The sequence below is a fragment of the Macaca fascicularis genome, chromosome 3, assembly GCF_037993035.2.
Source record: "Macaca fascicularis isolate 582-1 chromosome 3, T2T-MFA8v1.1".
NCBI classification, from domain to species: domain Eukaryota; kingdom Metazoa; phylum Chordata; class Mammalia; order Primates; family Cercopithecidae; genus Macaca; species Macaca fascicularis.
The window spans coordinates 22,816,956-22,844,570 of record NC_088377.1 but is presented as its reverse complement, the minus strand read 5'-3'; the positions used below and the strand labels follow the sequence as shown (position 1 = coordinate 22,844,570).

General features: G+C 36.1%; 1 long non-coding RNA gene across 1 annotated transcript in view; it reads right to left on the bottom strand.

Moving 5' to 3' along the window:
* Positions 1–26,932, bottom strand: part of LOC123572394 (uncharacterized) — a 100,067-nt gene extending 73,135 nt beyond the window's left edge. Inside the window, exons 1-4 of the long non-coding RNA XR_006696934.2 lie at positions 26,752–26,932; positions 24,374–24,514; positions 18,702–18,797; positions 2,642–2,757 (exon numbers count right to left, since the gene is read on the bottom strand). This is a non-coding gene — a long non-coding RNA (uncharacterized lncRNA). The remainder of the gene's footprint in view (positions 1–2,641; positions 2,758–18,701; positions 18,798–24,373; positions 24,515–26,751) is intronic.
* Positions 26,933–27,615: the final 683 nt, after the last annotated feature.

The window sequence follows — 27,615 nt, the reverse complement described above, 5'->3', positions numbered from 1 at the left end:
TTATGAAGTTACTTAGATCTGTATCTTTTTCAGATTAAATGACACAGAAATATGCAATAAAAGGAGAACTTAAATACACTGAATGTATACAGTGTCTCAAACAAACCAGGCCACTTAGAATGAGGAACTGCAGTTGTAAAATGCTGACGAAGGCCAGTAGCACTTGACTCAACATAAACAGTGTGGCTGATTTTATGGGCTTAAGGTTTCGATATGAACTGGGTGCCCTGAGCTTCAAACTTGGGTTTATTTACTGAAATTATACCTGAAAACCTAATGAAAAAAGCTGGCTGTAATCACAAAGGACACATCACATCATGACAATTGCCATGCATAAATTATTCATAGTATGATTTAATATGCTACTAAATGCTTCGGCAGCATAAGTACTGGAAAGTAATACCTTTAGCTCAATTTACTTTTAATATTTTATAGCTGTACTTCCAGAAATATAGAGGCCATTTCCACAAATAAAAGGTCAAATGTTTTTCGGCATACAATACTCTGTTACAATGCCTAATCTCAACAAAAACAGTCATCCTATTAAAAGTTATCTTTTGTTATAATATCTATTCATAATAAAATATATTTGATGCATTATGAAAACCTTCTCTTTAGTTTTTTTTTTTTTTTTTTTTTTTTTTGAGACGGAGTCTCGCTCTGTCGCCCAGGCTGGAGTGCAGTGGCGCGATCTCGGCTCACTGCAAGCTCCGCCTCCCGGGTTCACGCCATTCTCCTGCCTCAGCCTCCTGAGTAGCTGGGACTACAGGCGCCCGCCACCGCGCCCGGCTAATTTTTTGTATTTTTAGTAGAGACGGGGTTTCACCGTGGTCTTGATCTCCTGACCTTGTGATCCGCCCGCCTTGGCCTCCCAAAGTGCTGGGATTACAGGCGTGAGCCACCGCGCCCGGCCATTCTTTAGTTTTTTAGGAGGCTATTTTGTTAGTAATTTCATAAATAAGGGGAAAATCATTTAAAGCCTTGCCTCAAGACGTCTGAGTGAATCTTTGGAAAGTCTTCCAAATTAGAAAAGATTTTATCAAATGACTGCATAGTGTTTTTTGTTTTTCTTTACATACTTTTAGTATTCTTCTTACTCTGTTCAGACTAATATAACAGAATAATGTAGATTGGATGGTTCAACAACACACATTTATTTCTTACAGTTCTGGGGGCTGAAAACTCCAAGATCAAGACACTGGCAGATTCTGGATCTGATGAGGGTTCACTTTTTGGTTCATAGATGGCAGTCTTCTCATTGTGTTCTCACATTTTAAAAAGAAGGTGAGAAAGTTCTCTGCATTCCCCTATATAAAGGTACTAATTCCATTCATGGGGGCTCTATCCTACTGATCTAATTACCTCATAAAGGGTTCACATCCTAATACCACCACATTAGATATTTTTAAATTTTTAGATTTTTAATTTTGATAATTACATAGTAGGTATATATATTTATGGGGTACATATAATGCTTCCATACGGCCATACAATGTGTAATAATCATATCTAGGTAACTGGAGTATCCATCACCCCAAGCACTTATCATTTTTTTGTTTTAGAAACATTTCGATTCTACTCTTTTAGATATTTTATAATAATAGATAGAGTTAGATAGCATAAATAATATCTATTTGCTAGCACAACAGGATGACTATAGTAAAAAATAATTTATCATATATTTCAACATGTAAATTTTGGGAAAACACATTCAGTACATTACAGTATTCCTGAGGGTATGTGATTTATTCGGTAATTTATTCATAATGATTCAGACAATAATATTGTTATTATCTCTTCAAAAGTCTTCTCCAACACTGCAGTGAAAATAATGTCATTATCGGTAATTATGATTTGTTGTGCTTTATTACTAATGTTTCTGAATATTTCTGTGTTACCCATGGTACTGGCATTTTTTTTTTTCATGTTAATATGAGCTATTTACTGCTCATTGGGCTTTTTCTTTGATAAATTGAATGAGTTGAATTGTTTTTCAAAATTCTGTAACCTGTGAGTTTTAAGCATTTTCACAAAATGTAAAAGTACAGCTACAAACTATGTTATTGCTTATTTGAATAACTTTAGTTTGCCTTATATAGAAATGTTAAAATACTTCTACAAAATCAGTGTCTAATCGTTAGCTTTTTGCTAAAAGAAGTAAATAGAACATGTGGAAACTTAAGGTCAAGTTCTGAAAATCCTAATACATATCTGATGAGTTAAAGGTTTAAAGTTGAAGCAACAATATTTATTTATATAATAAACACAACTGAAGTTATAGTTTAGATTTTTATACATTTTCTAGGAAATATATAATAAACTTCATGATGTTTGTAATTAAATATTGTGAAATAAATTCTATATTACAATTTCTAGAAACAATGAAATTATTTCCTGTATATTTATGTATAATGATCCATACCTCCATCCAATTCTACAAAATTAATTTATAATAACTTTTTATTTCTTTCAATATTCTCCAGTCTTGAAGACCCTGAAATCTATGATGATATCTTTGTCTCTTTCCCAATATTCAAAACAAAAATGGAGGTGACAAAACCTATTTATGGCTTACATTGGTCAACTCTAGCTGCCATAACAAAATACCACAGACCAGGTGGCTTAAATAACAAAGACTTACTTTCTTACAGTCCTGAAGCCTGAAAGTCCAAGATCAAGGTGCCAGCATGGTTCTATTTTGGTGAAAGTTCTCTTCCTGGCTTCCAGACCATCATATTCTTGCTGTGTCTTCACATGCTATTGAGAGAAACAAAAAGAGGAAGTACTCTGGTGTCTCATATTAGGGCACGAATCCCATCAATAGGGGCTCACTCTCATGAAGCTCATCTAATCCTAATTATCTCTCAAAGCCTCTGTCTCCTTAGAATAGTGCAGCGGGGGGTTAGGACATTAACATGAATTTCAGGGGAACACAACCATTCAGTACATAACAGATCTCTAAAGCTTCATGATCTCTTTCTGTATTTTAATGCATTATAAAGGTAGAGAATTAGGAATAACCCATTAGTTTCAGGAGCTTACTTAATCTCAATCCTTTTTAAATCACTGCTAAACATATCTTATACTTGATGGATCTAAGACCCTGCTTGTAATTATAGAGCGTCCCTCCTTTTCCCCTGAGGAGTCACTCTTATTTTGAGAAATCTCTTTTTTTTTTTTTTTTTTTTTTTTTTTTTTTTTTTTTTTTGTTGAGACGGAGTCTCATGCTGTTGCCCAGGCTGGAGTGCAGTGGCGCGATCTCGGCTCACTGCAAGCTCCGCCTCCTGGGTTCACGCCATTCTCCTGCCTCAACCTCCTGAGTAGCTGGGACTACAGGCGCCCGCCACCGCGCCCGGCTAATTTTTTGTATTTTTAGTAGAGACGGGGTTTCACCGTGGTCTCGATCTCCTGACCTTGTGATCCGCCCGCCTCGGCCTCCCAAAGTGCTGGGATTACAGGCTTGAGCCACCGCGCAACTTAAACTTTGTTTCAGTTTGTCCTAATAATTTTTATTCTTTACTTCTGATGACGTATGTATTTTCAAAACTAAAGACAACCTTCTATTTTACCCTTTAAATACAATTAAAAATAAGTACCGTTTAAACTTTGAAAAGAGACTTACACACATATTCCAAATTTTAAAATGTCAAAAATTATAATTTGTTACCTTTTGAAAATCAGAACTGGATTTTGGGTTTTTTTTTTTTAAATAAAATAAACATTGGTTACTGGAAGCAAAACTGTTGCTATAATTGAAAGTTGTTGAAGAAATAAAGGCCTCCATTCTTTTTCCTAAATAGGGCTTATTTACTTTCATTTTGTCTTTTTAGAGCTGTGCTTGCAAATGGCAAGTGAAATGAAAGATTGAAGCAATTATCCACATCATTCAGATCAAATATGCTCTCATTAAATAAGAGCAGATGGTGTGGATAAAAATTGTAGCTTAAAGGCTATGTTCCTCATATAAGGCATATGAAAATAGATTGTTTCTTCTTTGCATTTATTTTAAAAGTCTACACCTTCCCTTACAGATGAGTTTATTTAAAATGTTAAATGGAAGCAGCAGTTATAACTTACATTTAATTAGTTTAAATTAATCTGTTCATTAATTTAGATTTTACTACCCCTTTGTACACTTAGTGAGTGTAGTTATTATAATAAAAATTTTAAAAACTACACCCACCAAATTTACCAGAGGGTAGTAAAATGAGTATATACTCTTACACCATTAATTAGAATATGAATGTTTTATCTGGGCTCCTGGCATCCCCTGCTGGAAGCTGTGAGTCTCTCAATGCCCTCCACCTTCCTCAGAAATACATAGATGTCTGGAAGAATGATACATAGGCACCAACAGATGTCAGAGTTTGTTGTTTCCAGAGTAACTGCAAATCACTTCCCCAAGAAAAAGTGCTCAGGTTAGATCTGAAGTGAAACAAGAATGAGTAGGGGCAGGAGGCTCTGATTTTTACTGTGGTTAGGTGCTGCAGCCAGGGTGGTTTTCCTGCCTGGGTTGCTTGCCAGTCAGCTTCAGGTGTGATGCCAAATATCATAAGGTGTGAGGAAGGGCTTGAATGTTGTTTCAAGTCAAACATCAAAAATGGTGTCAAATTTTTTTTTTTAAATTTTATATTCAGTGAATACATGTGCAAATTTGTTACATGGATAGAGTGTGTGATGCTGAGGTTTGGGTTTCAGTTGAGCTTATCACCCAAATGGTGAAAATAGTATCAGATTCTTTTTAACCCTTGCTTCTCTCTCCCTGCCTGCCTTTCGAGTCTGCAGTGTCGGTTGCTCCCATGTTTATGTCCATGTGTACCCAATGATCAGCTCCCACTTACCCATTTTTAAGAGAACATGCAGTATTTCGTTTTCTATTTCTGTTAATTCACTTAAGCCTTCTGGGGGACACTTTGGAAATACACATCAAGAACTTGTGTAATGTTCACACTTTTTACATATTCTTAATTTTGGAAATGATTCTAATACAATAATCAAAAACATTCACAAAGATATTCATACAGAAGTTTATTGTGATATTGTAATATTACATGACAGACTTGAAAACAGTTTCAAAGATATCAAATTATACAATAATTAAATATGAAAATAGCATTATATTTTCTATAAATTATTAGTTTATATGCCTAATACATTGAATACCATCCAAATATTTAACAATAAATATGGGATACCTTTAACTAAAGACAGAGCTCAAATTACAATCATGAATTAAATGAGAATATAAAAGCTTGTATGGACTATGGTGCCCCTCTATGCAAATAAATGCATATGTATTGTTTTAGAAGGAAATGGACTGTATTACTAGTGGTTATTCCATTTGGTTTGACCATGGATGCTTTTCATCTTCTATGTATTTTACATTGTTTTTTAAATTAGTAAATTATAAATATTTATTACATATGTAGAAGGAAATAGTTATTATTTTTTATTTTCAGAAATATATCACAGAATATCTTTTGAGTTAATCACAGTCTGATAATTTCTTATTGCATATTTGGGGAAAAATTTACAGTAATACCAAAGATACCTGGTTATTAGAAATATGCATGTACAGTGAAAGCCTTATTTAAGATTAGAATCAAAGTATATTAAAGACAGTCTTCTTTTAATTTAAATCTAAAACTCAATGTTGGTTGTCTAGAAATTACTAGAACATGATTACATCAAGCTTCTATGCTTCTGAATAGGAATTCCATATTAAACAGAAAAATAGCTGAGGATGTGAAAGTAACACTTGGAGGCTCTGCTCAAATAGTTCTTCCTCTTTAAAAAATTTAAATTGAAGAATGTAGTCAATAAAAAGTAAATGGCTACTGAAAAATAAAATATGCAGTTTTAATTATGTGTTTCCTGAATGCTCAATTTCTAATTATTACTATAAGTCCTGGCACCAAAGCACTGGTTTTTGCTTTATTATCTTGCTTAGTGTATGTGCTCACCAGAAAGTATCATTCTGAACATAAGACACATGGGTTTTCTTTTCTTTCCTTTGTTCCTTACTTTGTCTCTCTCTTTATTTCTTTCCTATTTTATGATAATGCTTTGCAGGAAAGATGATTTGTGAAGTGGTTGTAATTATTTTATAAACATATATTATATAAGTTATAAAACCAAGATCATCTGACAACATAAAACAATTTTAAAAATATGCACAGATTTTTGAAACTGGCATTATTTTATCGGGATGCGTGTTCCCTGGATTAATGGTTTAATTATATTGAGTCTCAATTTCCTCATATATAAGACGAGAGCTATATTTGTCATACTTTTAGAAGGTTTGTGTATCACTTGGCTGCTTGGGTTCTTAACAATATTTAGGATATTTATTTGGTATTTAAGTTATAATGAGTTATAAGTTATAATGGATTTTGTATTCATACGACAAATATTTGCTGAGAACCTATCGTATGTCAGGCTCTCTTCCAGTTCCCAGGGATATAGCAGTGAAGAACACAGATGATGCCCATGCCCATTGAATGCACACACTATACAAATACTTTAACATGTTATTAATATTATTATGCTATCATTAACATTATTAAGGTAGTCATCAGAGTAAAGTAGAATATTATCTTCGATGTTTAGGGAGTATTTCCTAAGTTCAACTAGAACTCATTGATGTAATACATATAAAATACTGCTAAAAATATATGCCAAATGATTTCATATATTTGCATGGGATAAAATGTAATGACTTCTTTACAGCTCTCAAAAAAATAATAACACTTTTCATTTCCTGATTCTCAGTGTAAACCTGTTAACTGGAATTAAAAATGCAGTGTGGTCTGAGAATTTTCTTAAAGAAGACATACTAAGTTCAATAAGTTTCCTTATAATAAATACGATAGAGAGTTTTATAGCTGTATTTCTCATGATGTGCTTGAAACAGGCCAATGGCACAATGGTAAAGTGTGAGTAAGATGAAGATAAATCTAAAAAGGCCCCTGAAAGTGGAAGTACATAACTATCTCATCGACTCAATAGAGAGACTCTAACCATAGGGATGTATGCTGCAGTCCACTTATGAACATTTTTTTTATTTGATGGCACATAAATATCACATAATTTCACATAAATATCTATATTCTCAGCTTTCCTCAAAAAATTGGAAGACATGGCAACATTTAGCCTATATTTATGCACAACCACCACATTCAGTGTATGAACAACTACTTTTCCCCTTAAATAACGCATAAGTCCTCAAATTCACTTACTACCTACTGTTGTATATTCTGCATTCCAGTCCAACCACAGTAGGTCTTGAAGTTTGAAGTCATTCACCATATATAAGTATATACTTTTGCATATGTGATGGAATGTTTTTGCTTTGTTTCATTCAAAAAACTTTCCTTAATATTATTTCTTCAACTGTCATAAGAGATACATTTAGAGATTATATTTTCTAACAAATAATGTATTTATGTAATCAAAACGAACCATATAAATTTATGGTTATATGTGCTGGTTGATATCATTTCTGGAAATCTGAGAAGAGTGCCTGAACTTAATATTGCTAACAAGGCATCTTTATTGGTTCTAGCAACAGAGTAAAAAATGTAGACAATGCCAAAGTCTTCATGGAGTTTACATTCCAGTGACTAAGGCAGTAGATAAGAAAAATAAATACATTATATAATTTTAGACGAGAAACACTAAGACATTAAAGGAGAAAAAGAGGAAAGAGATGGCTTGAGGCCAGGAGTTCAAGACCAGCCTGGGCAACATGGTGAAATCCTGTCTCTACTAAAAATACAAAAATTAGCTGGGCGTGGTGGCACGTGCCTGTAATCCCAGCTACTTGGGAGGCTGACGCAGGAGAACTGCTTGAGCCCAGGAGGCGGAGGTTGCAGTAAGCGGAGATTGCACCATTGCACTTCAGCCTGGGTGACAGAGTGAGACTCTGTCTCACAAAAATAAAAATAAAAAATAAAAAAGAATGCCTATGAACAGGTTCTGTCCCAATTCAAAGGCTCACAATTACTTAATTTCATTTTAGAGTTTCAAATAGTGGTTCTGCTATGAGCCCAACCAGAGAATCTGAATCTATCAGAATATGGCTATTCCCCAAAAGGCTTTTAATTGTTTCTTAGTCTGAGGGATTAAGAATATTCTTAGTCCAACATTCGGGTCCTATATGCAACACTTTGGAAATAAATTTGGGCCTTGTGGGGTGATACCCAATATCCTCATTTTCCCGAAAAACCAAGAACCTGAATTGTATTTTTATTGGAGTCTTCCCTAGTAGGGCTGGAAATTAATAGGTCAGCTACATGTTGTAAGAAGGATCCATTAATTAACTATAGTTACCTTAACTCTTTTGCCAATGCATTGTGGAAAATATGGGGACTGTCTCTAAAACCTTGGGGAAGAACAGTCCAGGTAGGCTGAGATGCAGCATAAGTATCTGGATCAGTTCATTCAAAAGCAAACATGCACTGGAGCCCTGGGTGTAAAGGTATGCAAAAGAAAGCATCCTTTAAATCTAATACTGTGAACATACAAGCACCTTCAGGGACATGGGTTAATATCATGTAAGAATTACGACCTATTTGGTGGACTGGAACTACCGCTTTATTACCTGCTCTCAGATTCTGAACAAATCTATATTCCCTATTTGGCTTCTTTACAGGCAAAATGGGGGTGTTTCATGAAGACTGACAGGATTGTAGTAATTTATACTTTACAAAACTTTATTATCAGGACCTGGATGCCCCTCCAAATCTCAGGTCTCAAAGGATATTGTTTTTCCATGGATAATTAACACTGGGTTTTAAAATAACCTGGATTAGGGTACATTAACAGCTCTACCAGAAACTTCCATGTCCCAAACAGAGGAGTCTACCTGAAAGGCAACATGTGGAGAAAGATAGGTCTTTTCCTGTGGGAAGGCATGAGCTTAGAGGTAGAAGTGTTGCTTCCTGCCCTGTTGCCTTTTCACTAGGCTTTCAAAATTGAACTGTGGCTTATAATTGGGAAAGTAAATCTCTTCCCAGTAAATGAATAGGGCACTCAGGCATACACAAGAACTTTTGGTAAAATGTATAGCCCTCCATGATGAAACCAAGGGGGTGGTGACTCTCCGAAATTTTGGCTGTCCATTAATCTTCCTTGTGGTATAGGAGCAGGAAGACAGTGGCCCTGAGAAATGGATTAGACCTGAGAAGGTTTCTCCCATTTCCAGTAAGAACTCAATATTTTTACCTGCCACATCAAGGGTTACCTGATGCTCTTCTTTGAAGAGGGTTTGGTATCCAGTGAGAGCTGTGGGGAACATCAGGCCCTGTCAGTCCTGTTTTCTCTGCCAGTATGAGTTTGGGTAGCCAAGGCTCCCTCTGGAGCCTGAGGCAATCCTCCCTCGAGTGGCTCTCTTGTTCCAGAAGGCACTCTGATTCTGGCCCAAGGGCTGACGAGCTGGGGGCTTTTGTCTGGACATCCTACATGTATGTCACTCTCACCACACTTTCTTAGGATGGGTAACACTGAATCTGTAGGGGATTTAAAGCAACTGCTAACAATTTTACTCTTTGGCTTTTTTTTTTTTGGCTACATTTGCACTCTTGGGCTATTATTTTTCTCTTCCTCTGCCCATCCTTATTGTTGCAAACCACAAAGACTATGTTAAAAGTTGTCTCATCGGGGTTTATTGTGCCACTGCTGCCTTTTATAATTTTCTCCTAATGTCAGCGGCAGACTTTGTAATAAAATATATGCCAAGGAGAGCTTGTCCTTCTGGGCAGTTGTGGCCTGCATTAGAAGACTGTCTCAGTGCCTCAACCAAGCGACCCTGTATTAGACCATTCTTTCATTGCTATAAAAAAATACTTGAGACTGGGAAATTTATAAGAAAAGAAGTTTAATTGGCTCAGGGTTCTGCAGACTGTACAGGAAGCATGGCAGCCTCTGCTCCTGGGGAGGACATAGGGAGCTGTTATTCACAGTGAAAAGTAAAGTGGGAGCAGGCACTTCACATGGTGAAAGCAGGGGCAGGAGAGATGGGGAGTGCCACACACTTTTAAATGACCAGATCTTGTGAGAACTCACTCACTATCCTGAGGAGAGTACCAAGGGGATGGTACTGAACCATTCATGAGAAATTCGTTACCATGATTTAATCACCTTCCCTCAGGCCCTGCCTCCAACACTGCAGATTACAATTCAACATGAGATTTGGGTGGAGACACAGATTCAAACCATCAGGCCCTGAAACACAGTGATATTTTTATCTTTTCCCTAAGTGATATTCTAATCTTGTCATAATTAACTGACTTAACCACACACCATTTATACCTTCTATTAAATAAATTAGCATGTGAGTTCTGCATTCAAGATCTTGGGGGCTGGGTGCAATGGCTCACATCTATAATCTCAGCACTTAGGGAGGCCGAGGTGGGCAGATCATGAGGTCAAGACATCAAGATCATTCTGCCCAACATGGTGAAATCCCATCTCTACTTTAAAAATACAAATATTAACTGGGTGTGGCAGCGCATGTCTGTAGTCCTAGCTACTTGGGAATCTGAGGCAGGAGAATCACTTGAACTTGGGAGGCGGAAGTTGCAGTGAGCTGAGATCGTGCCACTGCATTCCAACCTGGTGACACAGCGTGACTCTGACTCAAAAATAAATAAATAAATAAAAATAAATAAAAATAAGATCTTGGGGACCTCTCTGGTAATCCCACTGGGGGTCTGGAATTGCATCTGCCTCCTTAAGATAAATAGCATGGCCTTGGTTTGAGCAGCTGTTTCATCTACATGTTCATGGAGAGTAAACAAAACCTTTGTTTCTTCTTTATGGTACAGCAATGAAACAATAGTGTCTGTAAGTCATACCAAGTTAAATCAAAGAACACAGTCAACCTAACAAACTCCTCTATAAACTTTTCTGGATCCTCCAAAAACTGGACAAATGTCTCTTTGCATAAAGTCAAATCAGACACAGATGGACGGGTGAGTGTCCCCTCTGCCCCCCTCCAAAATTGGAGCTTCGCCTGGGAGGGTTCTTTACTTCGCTCAGGAAAGAATTTATGAGTGAGCCGTTGGTAAAAGAAAGCAGGTATTTTGAAGCACTGCAGTACACACTGACTGCTCCTTATAGAGCAGGGCAAACCCATAGGTGATGTGCCCAGAGTAGCAGCATACAAGCTGTTGGCCAGCAGTATTTACACTCATTTATAATTATATGCAAATTAAGGAGCAAGTTATTCAGAAATCTCTAGAGATGAAGCAGTAACTTCTGGGTGTTGCTGTGGCATTTGTAAACTGTCATGACTTTGATGGGAGGGTCTTATGTGCAGTGAGAGCAACTAGAGTTTGCCTTCTGTGCCATTTCGCTGGTTCCAGTTTCTTTTTTCCATTCTGTCAGGACCAGGAAATAAGTCCTGCCAATCTCCTACTCTGTTTCCATTAGCTCTTTCCTATTCTTTTTTTTTTTTTTTTCTTGAGACAGAGTCTTGCTCTGTCACCCAGGGGAAGATAAGATCTCTGCTCACTTCAACCTCCACTTCCCAGGTTCAAGCGATTCTCCTGCCTCAGCCTCCTGAGTAGTTGGGACTACAGGTGTGTGCCAAGACACCCAGCTAATTTTTGTATTTTCAGTAGAGATGGGGTTTCACCATGTTGGCCAGGCTGGTCTCAAACTCCTGACCTCAAGTGAGCCACCCGCCTCAGCCTCCTAAAGTGCTGGGATTATAGGCACGAGCCACTACATCCAGCCTCTTTCCAGCATTTAAATATTCTTCCTGCTTTTGTTCCAGCAGAATTGAATTCAACCTCTTTTATTGAAATTGTTTTGAATAAGGTCTTCCTTGCCTGTTTCACTTATCGGCAGCAATTTTCTTTGAAAAGCAAACAAAATGACAAATGCCATTGCAAATATATTCTCAACATCTGATTCAACTGGACATGTTTTAAACTATACATTAACCAAGGCACTTTCATGACCAGCCAGATATATTGGAAGCATGAAGTCTCTGGAAGTACAAGAAGGTCTTTGACAAATCCTCAGGGTGTTTTTGTAGGAAGCTACTTTGCTCAGTGTTCTAAAGCATGACCTTATGGTGAAAGCTGGTAAGAAGCAAATGCACGTTGTTAGTCTGGAGGACCACTGGGATTTTAAAAAGGTATTTATTTTATGTTTTGTAATAATCAAAATGTTAATACTGATAATATTAATAACAATAACAGCTAAAGTTAACCTGCACTAATTACATCTAACCCTCACAACTTGTTTTGAAGAATTTTTTTTTTTTAGATTTTTTCTTGTTTTATTGTTATACTTTAAGTTTTGGGGTACATGTACAGAACGTGCAGGTTTGTTACATAGTTATACATTTGCCATGGTGGTTTGCTGTACTCATCAACCCATGCTCTACATTAGGTATTTCTCCTAATGCTATCCCTCGTCTACCCCTACCACCCCCACAGGCCCTGGTGTGATTTTTTAAACTATTTTACCGATGTGGAAACTGAAACAGGGAGATTAAAAACAAAGCATTAATTTAGTTAAGTCACTATTTCCATAAAAACACGTTTCTGAGTTGCAGTATAGATCTTCCAGTAATACTCTCTGCTCTTTTATTTGTGAAATCACTTTCCAGTAAGGTATTAAGGACTATATTCAATAACACAACAGTGTTTACCCAGATCTATTTCTGAAATTCAGTCAGGTATATGACATCGGCTCAAAATTCCTTAGCAATCCATGAACCAGCATGTGTGGTCATGAGTTACATAGCTTGTTTGATAAGGGAATTAGAATTTCACAAGAACAACTGTTGCCTTCTACAAGCCAGCCTGCAGAAGATTCTTTTTACACTTGACAGAAGGTAGCTGGGTAAATGTACATTGTTCTAACTTTTTAAATCATGATTTTTCTCTTGGTTTCCTAAAGGAAAGCACAAATTTTAAAAACTAAGGCACTCATTAGATGCTTAAAAATTAATAAAGAATACATAGGCACAATTGAATTACTATATATTGGAAGATTATGAATATTACTGGATTATAATATAAAATAGACACCATTAATATCTGCATTTTACATAAAAGGGAATTAGGTGACTGTGGTCACTTAGCTAATAGATGTAGGATTTAGGATCCAGATCCATGTATACTTAATTTTAATTTAATGTTTTACCTAATGCCACTAGTGAAGGAAAGATTATTTGAAAAGTATAGAAAAGAGTCTCAGCAATTGTTGGTGAATTAAATTTATAAGATTAATTTATAAGATGAAGGAAAAATATGGCATTGATCAAAAATTTTTTCTAAAAGGAATGGGAATACAGATGTCAGAGGTGAAGCAAATTTTACCCAGCATTTTATGAAACTCCCATAGGCAAAAATTTAAACAGACAAGAGATTTGATTCCACAATTCTAATATTTAGGGTTAAAACACAATGTAAAATATAGCTATGAATAAATATTTAGGAAATTTCAGTATAAATTATGATGAATACCACCATAAAAGAAAATTTCCAAAATGCAACAGAAAAAGGATAAAATCAACAAGAACTACTATTGTGCAATGCATGCTTTCTTTCTCAAAATATAATGCTTTCTTAAGAAAAGATACATTTTTTTCCTACTATGCTGTATGACTCTTTTCACAATCCTTAATAAATTTAAAGAAATACAACACATAAAAACTAGGAAATAATACAGCTTAAATTATGTCCTTTTGAATTTGAAAGTCCTTCCCCTTCAGCTATAGATTTTTAAACCTCCATTAGGGCAGATGCAAAATATTATATTAAATATTAACTGTTTTATTCCAATAATCTTTCAATTCTTGGATAGACATCTCATTATTTATGGAAATAAATATGTTTAAAATCTATTTTAAAAATTGAAGTAACTTGCTTATAAACACCAGTAGAAGCAAATTATTTCCTTCCTTCAATTCAGCGTTTATAAACAAAATGTAAGGTTCGTAAACACTGTGAGTGTGTGTGAAACATTAGGGAATTTCACCAGCTTGTAGAAACAAATAACCGATTGACCTAAGTGTCAAAAATAATCTGCAGCCGAAAAGATGTCAAAGTACTCTTCCCTTAACTGAATTTCCTTTCTCCATGCTTACATTTAATAAGCTTCCGACAAAAGCTAAAGAAGAGCCAAGAAAATCTGCAGTTTATGTGTTCCTAAGCATTTGTAATGGAAAAAGAAAAGGATTCAACTCAAAATCAACCATTCTGAGCAAACTATCGCAAGAACAGAAAACCAAACACCGCATGTTTTCACTCATAGGTGGGAACTGAACAATGAGAACACAGGGACACAGCAAGGGGAAGATCACACACCGGGGCCTATTGTGGGGTCGGGGGAGGGGGAAGGGAGAGCATTAGGAGATGTACCTAATGTAAATGACGAGTTAACGGGAGCAGCACACCAACATGGCACACGTATATATATGTAACAAACCTGCACATTGTGCACATGTACCCTAGAACTTAAAGTATAATAAAAAAATTCAAAAGTCTAATACTTACTCTGAAACTACCATCAAAGCATATGCTGAAATTATCTTCATATCTCATTATTTCAAGGCATTTACATTGGGAAAAAAGGAAAATAAATCAGATAGACATCAAGGATAGTTCTGAATTCACATTTACCAGAAATATTTTAATAATGACCCTGACACCCAGCATGTATTGAACCAAACCTGAAACGCAAACCAAAGCCATCCTTTTAAGCATCAGAGTACCTTATTTTGTGTATATGTATATATAATGTCTATTTATGTTAAACAATATTTATATTATATATTTATTGATACAATATACATCAACGACTCTAAACCTTCTGAATTCTGCGCAATTTTGCTCACTCAAGAGACATACGCCACTATATGGCGATATCTTTCATTGACACACCTTGAGGGGGATAAGACACTATCAGTATCCGCTGGGCAAACGCAAGGGATGCTTTTAAATATTCTACAACGCACGGGACAGCCACTGAAGAGAAAATATTACCTTGTCCACAATGTTAATAACGCCACATTAGAAAATTCTGATATTTATTCTATATTATATATGTTGAATATTTAATATAAATTTATATACATACCATGTATAATTATTTAATTTATAATAAAAATATATATTGCATATTAAACTGTATGGGGCTTCACTAAGACACTATGTTTCATTTTATATAGGTGTTGTGGGACCTCTCTATTTGCATATTATAAACTGAGAACATAGCAAGATGACGGAAGAGTCTTCTGTTTTTCTCCACCAGAAAACCTGCTCTGGTTTAACTGGAACTTAAACTAGATGACTGCTTTTAGAGGGAGTCAAGCAGTACAGACATAATCCTGCAGTTCCTAGAATATGAAGATCTAATGGACTCAATAATAACTGAAAATCAGGATGAACAAAATATTGGGAATATTGTGAAGAATGGTCAACACAAATTAAAAATCAAAACAGTAAAAATTCAAGTTGGAGAGCTCAATGGTAAGAAAGGCAGGAAAATTGGGGAAATAGAAGAGAAACCATGAGAAAAGTGTAAGGTAATGACATAAAAGAAAATAACAAAAATAATTCCTGTCTTTTAGATCTGGCATTTTTGGAGAGGAAGTAATCACTGTGAATATTTGTATATTTGAAAACAATGAACAACCTATATAAATCTGGGGCATAGACAAATAATAGCAAATACAGTAGAGTTTGTGTAGCTATGCCATCATTGAATCAATAGTCATAAATGCTCAGTTTAGCACCCTTCTAAGGATTATAGGCACGAACCACCATAATGGGCCCAGGTTGTCATTCTGAAATATCACTTTTATACATGATACGTGGATAGAATTCCATTATAGTAGCGGATTGCCAAACTAATTTGATCAATAGGATGTCCACCACAACATTATCTACTGTGTTACTATATCTTATATCCGACTATTTTTATAAAAATGGGGACAATGGAACTACTTAGATAATCCAAGTAATTAGTAATGCCTCTTAATAGACTGTAAATACAGAAATATGTTTTCACCTACTAATGAAGATAGAAACCATAGAAGTTGAATAAAATAGGTTTACAATATTAAAGTGAACATTTCCATTGCATTTTTATAATGGTAATAGGTAAAATTGTCCAACATAATACAAGTGGTATTCAGACTTTTTACATGAATATGTTTTAATGTTAAAATGTAAAGCATGGTAGAGTAAATCTGTGGGCCTGTGAATACAGATCACAGGTGACAATTCATGCTATTTTCACCAGTGATAAGCTAAGGGTAAGCAACTACAAAGAGTAAATACTAGGATGAAATAAGATTTCCTATTGTTCTTTCTTCTGTTGAAGAGCTTAAAAAAAGGAAATTATAGGCTAGTTACACTTCCAGTTGGATGAGTCTACACACCTGGGCAAGATAGCAACCATTTGATATCATGTGATTCCTTGGGGTTTAATTTTAGAGAAAAAGAGAGCTAGTTTCACTAAGTTTCTCCAATCATATTGTGGCATAGATATTAGAGTGTACTTAGGCATACCTGAGCTTTCAGCCAAGTTAATGGCTGGGGCGGCAGGGAAAGAAAGTAATATGACTCAGTGGAAAATTTTCCTATATGAGAAATATTACCTGTACATTTTTATTATGACATATATCATAATGGTTGGGATATAATAATACCAACATAATTATTACTAACTACCTCAAAAAACAGAATATTTTAATTACTGTTTAGAAACAATTCAACACCAGAAGCCCTTTCTTCCTATATTCCCATTCCAGTCACACAAAGGTTAACATTGCCCTGAATTATATGTTAAGCATATTCTTCTCTTTCTTACATTTTAAACATTAATGTTTGTGTTGTTAAAATAGATATATGTTTGTTTTAGGACTTTATATAAATGGAAACATATAGTATTTATTTTTTGACTTGATATGTTTGTTCAATATTATCTACAGAGAAAAATCCATGTTCAATTACACTTTCATTTTCTGAACTATATAGTATTCCATTCCAACATAACATATCCAATCATTCTGCTATGAATAAACATAATACATTAGTTCGTAGTGCTTAGAGTTCTTGAATGAATATGCTAAGGAGAAACATTTCTGAATGTGGGATAATGGCATGTTTACATTTAATAACATTTTGGTTTCCAAGGCTTTTTCTTTGTATTTTACAAAGTGATTGAGAGTGTCCGTTACTGCATTACCTCACTAATCATGTGGTAGGGTTAGACCTGTAATTTTTTTCACTTTCGTAGATTATGTAATGGAATTTCACTGACTTTACTTGAATTTCTCTATTACTGATTTAAGTTGAGCTTATATTTATTTGATTATATCAGATGTAAAAGTGCCTATTCATACTATTTATACATTTTAAAAATGTGAGTAGTCTTTTTTCATTTGTAGGATATTTTATTTTATTCTCAATGTTAATTATCTTTTGGTCATATTTGATGCAGCTATCTTCTTCCTGATATAGCTTGAAATTTTATTTTCTTTGATATATAATCTTAATTTAAATGCATAATTACAAATATATATAATAACTGTTTATATGACCATGTTTGTACATATTATAAGTATAGTCAATTTTCATAACTTGTGACTCCAGTATTTGTGAAATCACTTACTAAAACTTATTTGTAACCCTAAAATTATTACTCATTGTTTCTTCATGGTCATTTGCAGACATCTGCAGATCAGTGAAAAATTTGACATGTTCAATGTGTGCATTCCCACCAGAGTTTGAACTAGGTGACTGTCTGCCTTCCTGTTCCAACTCATATTGTAAAAAAGTGTTTTGTTTATGTTCTAGTTAGTGGCAATATTTTTTTACAGTTTTATGCCTTTTGTTGCTGATTTCTCTGTTTAACATGACCCAAACATAAATAGGAAGTATGTCTAGTGTTCCCAAAGGCAAGAAAGCTGTGTGTGCCTTATGGAGAAAATATGTTACATAAGCTTGGTTCAGGCATGATAAGTTGTTGGTCATGAGTTTAATGTTAATAATCCAACAATATATATTAGATAAGGTGTCTTTAAAGAGAAACACACATAAGTTATGTATTAATCAGTTGATGAAACCTTTGTGATTGGAGGCTCATGGAAAACTAACTCTGTATTTCTCCTAAGAGAAGTGGCTCAATGTTTGCTAATCCAACGTTCATGGCAACTTCGTAGAATGTAAGTTTCACAAATAATGAAAATAGACTCTCTCTCTCTTTCTCTCCTCTCTCTCCTCCCGTATATGTGTGTGTCTGCGTGTGTGTGTATATATATGTATATATCTGTGTGTGTGTGTATATATCCTTTTGAATATATTTGTATGTATATATGCAAAAAACAAAGGAAATGCAATGGGATCTTGGGACCTACTTAGCTGGCCAAAAACCTGGGTGTGTCTATATTTTGTACACTTGTATTCCATTTGTAGCATAACAGTGAGTAGCAGCACATTGATTAGTAAGATTTCAGAATATTGCTGGAAATGATGATCTCTTTTATGTCTTTTTAAGTATGAAAATCCCTGCACTCTCAAGCTAACAATAGCTATTATTAGAAAACTACTAATTGTTTTGAGAACATTGTATTCAGCATTACATTTCAAAGTATATCAACTCTTGCTGATATCATATCTAAAAAACACCAAAAGAAAACACTTTCTAAAATATGGTACATAAAAACTACTTACCATGAACTTTCTTTTCATTTATCAAAGTCATGTCCTTTTCTAGACATAAGCAGCTGGCATTATTGTTTCCCCGGGGGCATACAAGCAGAACACGATCTGAAGCCAGATGAAAAATAAAGGTACTTATCCGAGTGGAAAATATGGCAAGTGTGTACATTATTCATGACACCAATTAGTTCTTGAATCAACAAATATGGTAAAATGTTTTCAAAGGTAGAGAGCTATAGAGGCCATGTATATACACATAAAACCAAATGGAAACCTTACAAGATTGATCTGCATAATTTAGCCCAAAATAGTTATTTTATTTGAATATCAATGACTAAATAAAACAGAAGTTACAGTAGCATCATTTTCCTGTAAGTCATAATATTTTTTGTTTGAGTGAATAAACTAAATACATAGTCAATGAAGAATTCCTCTTTTAAGTATTTAGGGTTTGTTGTTGTTGTTTTCTCATGGAAAAAATTCAATTAGACAATCCAATGAGGAAGCTGATTCTTAGAAGAAGTTTGATCAAATCATCTATTGGAAAGTGTAGTGCTGCAATTAAAAATTATTTCGTCCAGAATAAAAAATTTGCATTCATCTCACTAAATCAGGATACTTAAGAATTTATTGAAATGCAAGATTTGCATTAAATTACTTTAGCTTTCTTTATAAAGCAAATTACTGTCAAATTAAATATATTTGATACAGTATTGCAAAAATTACATGGGACACTTTAATTTTCAAAACATAATATTCTTTCAGTCTAAAGAATATTAATTAGCATAAGACTTAACATTGCCATTCACTTATTTAAATTTACCTATTTAATCAGATATATTTAATCAAGTTGCATATGAATACTTAATTAAACTTGTTTTGGTTAACATCCTGGCTTAGAGAGGAGTTGGATTTCTAAATATTGCGTTTATACAAACATAAAATGATTATGTTCATATCTAGAGTAACTTCTAATTTGTCTATCCAAATCCATTTTACATTCACAATTTTTTAAAGCTGAAATATCTAAAACAAAAAACATTTGAAAATTAATATTTTGGTTATTTTAATACAGAATATTCAGTCATTAAATTAAGCTTGAGAAGAATAAGTAATAGTCAGGATTTTTATTATGTATCTAATATGTATGTAATGAGCAGGAGAAGAGAGATCCTAAGAGAGACAATAAATAAATAAAAAATAATATAATTTTTAAGGATTTTTTCTTTATATTTTCTTCAATACCCCAAATCTTCTCACACAAACTTGAATAACATTTTGTAGAAAAGTTTAAATTGTTAAAATATTTTAACTTTATGATGAATAATAATAAATTCATTATTTTCTGTGTCCCATACACACACACATAAACACAAAGATCTGGAAAAAGCTAAAAGTACCCTTGGCTTAGTCCATCCATGCTGCTATAACAAAACCTCACAATCTGGGTAGCTTATAAACAACAGAAATTGATCTGTTATAATTCTGGAGGCTGGGAAGTCCAAGATCAAGGAATCTGCTGATGAAGTGTCTGTTGAGGATCCATTTCCGGATTCATAGAAGGTGTCTTCTAGCTGTGTCCCCATATAGTGAAAGGGACAAGGTAGTTCTCTGGTTCCTCATTTATAAGGATACTAATTCCATTCATGAGGGTTCCATCCTCATTACCAAATCATCTCCCCCAAATCTCCATCTCCTAATACATCATCTTGGGGGTTAGGATTTCAACCCATAAATTTAGAGGGGTCACAAACATTCAGACCAAAGTATTTCTTAATAAGGCACATACCATTTCCTGATTGGAAAGCTGTTAGTTTTTCATGAGAAAAATCAGTATTTCCATAGGAAGAGGCAGTGGCTAGAACACATGCAACAGGTTCAAGGCCAGAAAACAAAAGTATTCTTCATGGTCACTCATTGGAGATTCAGTAGTTGCCCTGCATGCATGCATAAGGATCAAGCATTTCATTGGAAATACATTTATTTTTGATGCTTTGGTAAAACTATCACTTAATGGGAAGGTTGGGTTTTCCTGACAATTATTTTATGGTTAATAATTTTTTATATAACACATAGTGTTGGAGGACACTTACATATTTTCAGTACAAAAGTCTGTAAAGACTGGATTCCAACTCTGTTCATGCTGTCTCTTCTACCAAGGAAATAAAGAGATGGAAAAGAAAACCCTAGTAATAAAAAGCAGAGGGTTACCTGGAAAAGTAACAACACAAAGAAAGAAAAGTGAGGCTGGATCGCCAACAAAGGCCTGAGTGGGGAAGCCACATTTTAGTTTGATGAGCTTCCTCCAAAAGCAGTATATGAAGATGCTACTGAATGTGCTGGTTACGTTTATCTTCTCAGCGCAGCACATGGCTATCAGTTTCTCACCTGCCAGAACAGGTGTCCTCTATGAAGAGTTGTTTTATACACATACATTTTATTTAACTTTCTTACTAAAACTTGAATTACATTTTTGTAGAAAAGTTTATATTCTTAAAATATTTTAACTCTATGATGAATAATAACAAACTCTTTTTTTCTGCCTCACATATACATATATACAAACAGAAATACATGGAAAAAGCTAAAAGTACCCTTGCCTTAGTCCACCTGGGCTGCTGAAACAAAACCCCATAATCTGGGTAACTTATACACAACAGAAATTTACTTGTTATAATTCTGAGGTCTGGTAAGTCAGCAGTCAGTTTACTTATCCAGGTCCTCTTTAACACAGTTTTTCTTCATTCTGAGTGACAGGGACAACTGATATTTGATTTGAAGAATATTTAGCAAGATGGAAAAATCAAATATCGATCTCTAAACTTTCTAGGTTGCTGTGGAACTATACTTTTCAGAAACAGCAGTCTCATATAATACAGGACTTGAGGAAAACGTTGCTTTATTATCTAGAATAACTTGGATACTTCTCTGCTGTCAAAGAGAAATAACCTCTGGGAAATGTTTCCCATCTTAGTGGAAATAATAATATGTTAAATATCTCTCAGTTGTACCTGGAAACTTGACATTGTTAAGAGCTTATCTTTTAAAGCAAAAGAAGTTGCATTCCACTGGCATTCACCTGTAATAAATACTAACTGCACTGAGTATTACTTGAGAAGACGGAGAGTTAGATCACATGTCCAAATCTCTTCTCTTTTAATGTACTTAAATTAATAAAACTGCTGAACAAAGAGATGAAAATTTTATCCAGACTAAAACTGGAAAAGGACTTTCTGATATCCTACAGATTATGAAATACCTATGTGTATAATGAAATCTGGAACAAGCTCATAGAGGATACCAGGAGCTAACAAATGACTGTCTGGAAGTGGAGTGCCATGTTCTTATCAGCACATAGAAGAGATATTGAAGGACTCCCTTATTAATATTTTGAAAATCGCAGAGCAGCCCTGACTGAAGGAGAAGAAGTCAATCATCCAAAAGATTTTTTTGTTTGTGTGTTTTGATTCGATATCCTGAAAAAGAAAAGCAAATGGTATGAAGACAAGCTTGCTTTATAGCGGAGGACTGCGGTGATGGTATGCAAGAGGGTGTGTGTCTCCGCTGTCAGAGAAAAATAGCCTTGGAATACCCCACAAATACAAAGACAGTAAGAACTGTGGGCCACTCTACATCAGTTTCTCACCAATGTAGTTGTTTAGTATAGAATAGGAAGTATACTCATATCTGTGGTTAATCTGTAATGAAAAGTATAAGTCCTGTAAAAGGGCAAAGCCAGCCCACTGCATCAGATGCTACATATTTAGAAATTAAGCACACACATTTCTGTGACTTAATTATCTTCAGTCAAATTTTCCCTTCCTTTTCAGGCAACTGATAAGTTGGTTTCACACTGAACTGTACCACCATCCAGGAACATGGTCACATTTAATTTCTCAAAGCTGAAGAAAATATGCTGGTGAGCTGATAAATTCAGTGACTATTGTTGAGCAGATTGCAGAGCTTGATAGAATTGTCTTTAAAAAGTTAATTTTATTGTCTTTTGAGAAATGTCTGTTCATATCCTTTGCCCACTTTTTGATGGGGTTGTTTGTTTTTTTCTTGTAAATTTGTTTGAGTTCTTTGTAGGTTCTGGTTATTAGCCTTTTGTCAGATGAGTAGATTGCAAAAATTTTCTCCCATTCTGTAGGTTGCCTGTTCACTCTGATGGTAGTTTCTTTTGCTGTGCAGAAGCTCTTTAGTTTAATGAGATCCCATCTGTCAATTTTGGCTTTTGTTGCCGTTGCTTTTGGTGTTTTAGACATGAAGTCCTTGCCCATGCCTATGTTCTCAAAAGAAGACATGCATACAGCCAACAGACACATGAAAAAATGCTCATCATCACTGGCCATCAGAGAAATGCAAATCAAAACCACAATGAGATACCATCTCACACCAGTTAGAATGGCAATCATTAAAAAGTCAGGAAACAACAGGTGCTGGAGAGGATGTGCAGAAATAGGAACACTTTTACACTGTTGGTGGGATTGTAAACTAGTTCAACCATTATGTAGAACAGTATGGCAATTCCTCAAGGATCTAGAACTAGAAGTACCATATGATCCAGCCATCCCATTACTGGGTATATACCCAAAAGATTATAAATCATGCTGCTATAAAGACACATGCACACATATGTTCATTGCAGCACTATTCACAATAGCAAAGACTTGGAATCAACCCAAATGTCCATCAGTGACAGACTGGATTAAGAAAATGTGGCACATATACACCATGGAATACTATGCAGCCATAAAAAAGGATGAGTTTGTGTCCTTTGTAGGGACATGGATGCAGCTGGAAACCAACATTCTCAGCAAACTATCGCAAGAACAGAAAACCAAACACCACATGCTCTCACTCATAGGTGGGAACTGAACAATGAGATCACTTGGACTTGGGAAGGGGAACATCACACACCGGGGCCTATTATGGGGATGGGGAGTGGGGAGGGATTGCATTGGGAGTTATACCTGATGTAAATGACAAGTTGATGGGTGCAGCACACCAACATGGCACAAGTATACATATGTAACAAACCTGCACGTTATGCACATGTACCCTAGAACTTAAAGTATAATAATAAAAAAATAAAAAATTTTTTTAAAAGTTATTTTTATTAATCAAAGTAACTAAGCAAAAATTCCTAAGTATGTTACCAAAAAAAAAAAAAAAAATTACTGTGTAAAGGATTAAAATGACATGGTGTCTGATTGCTCAATACTTATCTGTTTTTTATTTTATTTTAATTATTACTGTAAGAAGTTATAGATAGCAGATATATAATAATTTTTTTTGAGATGAGAGTCTTCGGAATAAAATGATCTCAAGGATAGTGTCCAGTAGAGGATACACAATGAAACTAGGGAGAATGAATAATAGTGAGAGATGGGGAGGCAGGAAAGAGAGAGAGAGAAAGTAAGATATGGAGGGGTGAGAGAGAGAGAGAAACAGAGAAACAGAGAGAAAAATGAATGAGCACATAAGTATAAATGAAAATAGATAAATTTCAATAAGCAAATTGTGTAAAAAGAACAGGAATGAGATCCCGAGCATTTTCCCATTTTACTGGAATAGCTTAGCATGTCTGTGGAAAGTTATTTTTTTATTTTTTGTTTGTTTGTTTTTTGTTTATCAAGGTAGCAGCTTTGCAGCCAAGAGGATGGCTAGATTCTAAGACTTACTGCTGTCCTGGAGTCCATTCCAGTGGCCTGAGTATATCACCACATTTCTTCATCCTGGAATGTAGGTGACAGCCAGGATAGCCAGGACAGGTTAATCCTTCTTCCTTTGGAAGAGCCATTGTCTTAGTCCTTTCAGTGTTGCTGTCAAGGAAAACTGGAGTTGTAGTAAATGCTAAAGAAAAGAGATCTATTTGGCTCACAGTTATGCAGGCTGTACAAGAGGCATGGCACCAGCATCTGCTTCTAGGGAAGGCTGCAGGCTGTCCTCACTCATGACAGAAGGCAAAGAGGAGCAGGCATGTGCACAGAGCACGCAGTGAGAGAGAAAGCAAGAGAGCAAGGCGGTGAGAGCAGGTACCAAGCTCTTTATAACAACCTGCTCTTACAGGAATTAATAGAGCAAGAGGGCTCATTACTGTGAAGATAGCAACAAGCTATTCCTGAAGGATCTGCCTCCATGACCTCAACACTTCCTTTTAGACCCCACCTAAAACACTGAGGATCAAATTTCAACATAAGGTCTGGAGGCATCACATAATCCAAACTATAGCAGTTCTACCCCTGGCCCTCTAAATTTTATACCTTTCTTATATATAGAATATAGTCATTCCATCCCATAGGCTTTAGAACTCATAACTTATTCCAGCATCAACACTAATGTCCAATATTCAAAGTTTCATCTGAGACTCAAGGCAAATTCCTTATAGCTGTAACCCTGTAAAATCAATAACAATGTTTTTACTTCCAAGATACAATGGTTGTGTAAGCACTAAATAAACATTTCTATCCCAAAAGGGAGAAATTGGCCAAAATAAAGGAGTAACAGACTCCACGCAAGTCTGAAACCCAGCAGGGCAGACATTAAATCTTAAAACTCCAAAATAATATCCTTTGATGGTGTGAGGGGTCAACTCGAAAGGCCTCGGGTGGTTCTGTCCCCATGGCTTTGTTGGGCACAGCCTACATGGGTGCTTTCTTGGGTTTGAGTTGAATGTCTGCTGCTTTTCCAGGCCGATGGTGCATGCTGCTGGTGGATCTACACAGTCCTGCTCCCACAGTTCCACTAAGCAGTGCCCTAGTGGGGACTCTGAGGGTGCTCCAACTGCACACTTCTACTCAATATGAACTTAGTAGATTATCTCTGCAAGGACTCGGCCCCTGAGCAGAATTGTGCATGGTTACCCAGGCTTTGGGATATATCCTATGAAATCTAAGTGGAAGTGGCCAAGCCTCCTCCACTCTTGCATTCTGAGTGACTGCAGACTTAACACCATATGGACACTGCCAAGGCTTTCAGTTTATACTTTACAGCAGAGGACCAAGCAGTACCTGGGGCCATTGAGCAATGGTTGGAGGTAGAGCAGCCGGGATGTAGGGCGCAGCATCCCAAGGTGGTACAGGGAAATGATGCTCCAGTCCCAGACCATGAAATAATTTTGTCCTCCCCTGGTATCTGGGGCTGTGATGGGAGGAGCAGCTTTGGAAATTTCTGAAATGCCTTTGGGGCCTCTTCCCCATTATCTTGGCTTTTAGCCCCTGACTCCCATTTAGTCATGCTAATCCTTTTAACAAGTGGTTGCTCTGCAGCACCACTGGATCCTTCTCTCAAAAATACTCTTTCCTTCTCTATCATATGCCCAGGCTGCATATTTTCCAAATGTTTAGGCTTTCCTTTATTTTTAATTATAAATTACAACTTTAGGCCATTCCTTTGCTCCTGTATCTGACACTCTTTGAAGGATTTTCTGCTTAGAATTTCTTCCACTAGATACTTTAGGTGATGCCTTTTAAGCTTGGCCTTCCATGAAGACCTAGAGCTTGAAAACAATGCAACCAAGTTCTTTTCTATGGTTAACAAGGGTAAGCTTTGCTCTAGTTTCCAATCAGTTCCATGTGAGATCCTGTCAGCGTGGCCTTTACAGTCTATATTTCTACAAGCATTTGGTCTCCACCACTTAACCAATCTTGAAGAAGCTCCAAACTTTCTCTAATCTTCTTGTCTTTTCTCAGACCTCCATATCTGTCTATCCTTTGCCAAGTTCCAAAACCACTTCCACATTTTCTGGTATATTTATAGCAACATCCCACTCTTTAGTACCAATCTTCTGTCTTAGTCCTGTTAGTGTTGCTACAAAGGAATACCTGAGGCTGGGTAATTTATAAAGAAAAGACATTTGTTTTTCTCACAGCTATTCAGGCCGTACAAGAGGCATGGCACCAGCATCTGCTTCAGGTGGGGGCCTCAGGCTGCCTCTACTCACGGCAGAAGGTGAAGAGAACCAGCATGTGCAGAGATCACATAGACAGACAGGAAGCAAGAGAGCAATGGGGGAGGTGCAAACAACCGCTCTCACAGAACTAATAGAACAAGAACTTACTCATTACTGAGGATGGCACCAAAACCATTCAAGGGAGGTCCACCCCGATGAACCAAACATTAGGCTCCATCTTCAACGTTAAGGATCTGATTTCAACAAGAGGTATGGAAAGGTCAAACACAGTAAACTATAGCAATAAAGTTTTTGTTGTGCTCTCGCTCTCGCTCTCGCTCTCGCTCTCGCTCTCGCTCTCGCTCTCGCTCTCGCTCTCGCTCTCGCTCTCGCTCTCGCTCTCGCTCTCTCGCTCTCGCTCTCGCTCTCTCGCTCTCGCTCTCGCTCTCTCGCTCTCGCTCTCGCTCTCTCGCTCTCGCCCTCGCCCCCGCCCCCTGTCCAGGCTGGAGTGCAGTGGCGGGATCTCGCCTCGTTGCAAGCTCCGCCTCCCGGGTTCACGCCATTCTCCTGCCTCAGCCTCTCAAGTGGCCGGGACTACAGGGGCGGACCACCGCGCCCGGCTAATCTTCGTATTTTTTTAGTAGAGACAGGGTTGTATTTTTAGCAGAGATGGGGTTTCACCGTGTTAGCCAGGATGATCTCGTTCTCCTGACCTCGTGATCCGCCTGCCTCGGCCTCCCAAAGTGCTGGGATTATAGTCAGCAGTAAGTTTTAATAAGTGCATGGTTCACCCAATTTCTCATCTTTTCAGTTCACATAGTTCAAGTATTGCCAATAAAAATGATTTTCGCCATATTTTTACAATGCCTGTAGTGTGCTTTTGAACAAATTAATGGTTTCCTCTAAGGAGATAGGTAGCAAAGGCATGAAACAAGAATGTGGAATTTATAAGCCACTCATCACGCAGGGAAGGCACAGACTCCAGAATACAGAAACAATTGCATCTGACCCTGCTAATTGACTGAGTTAAGT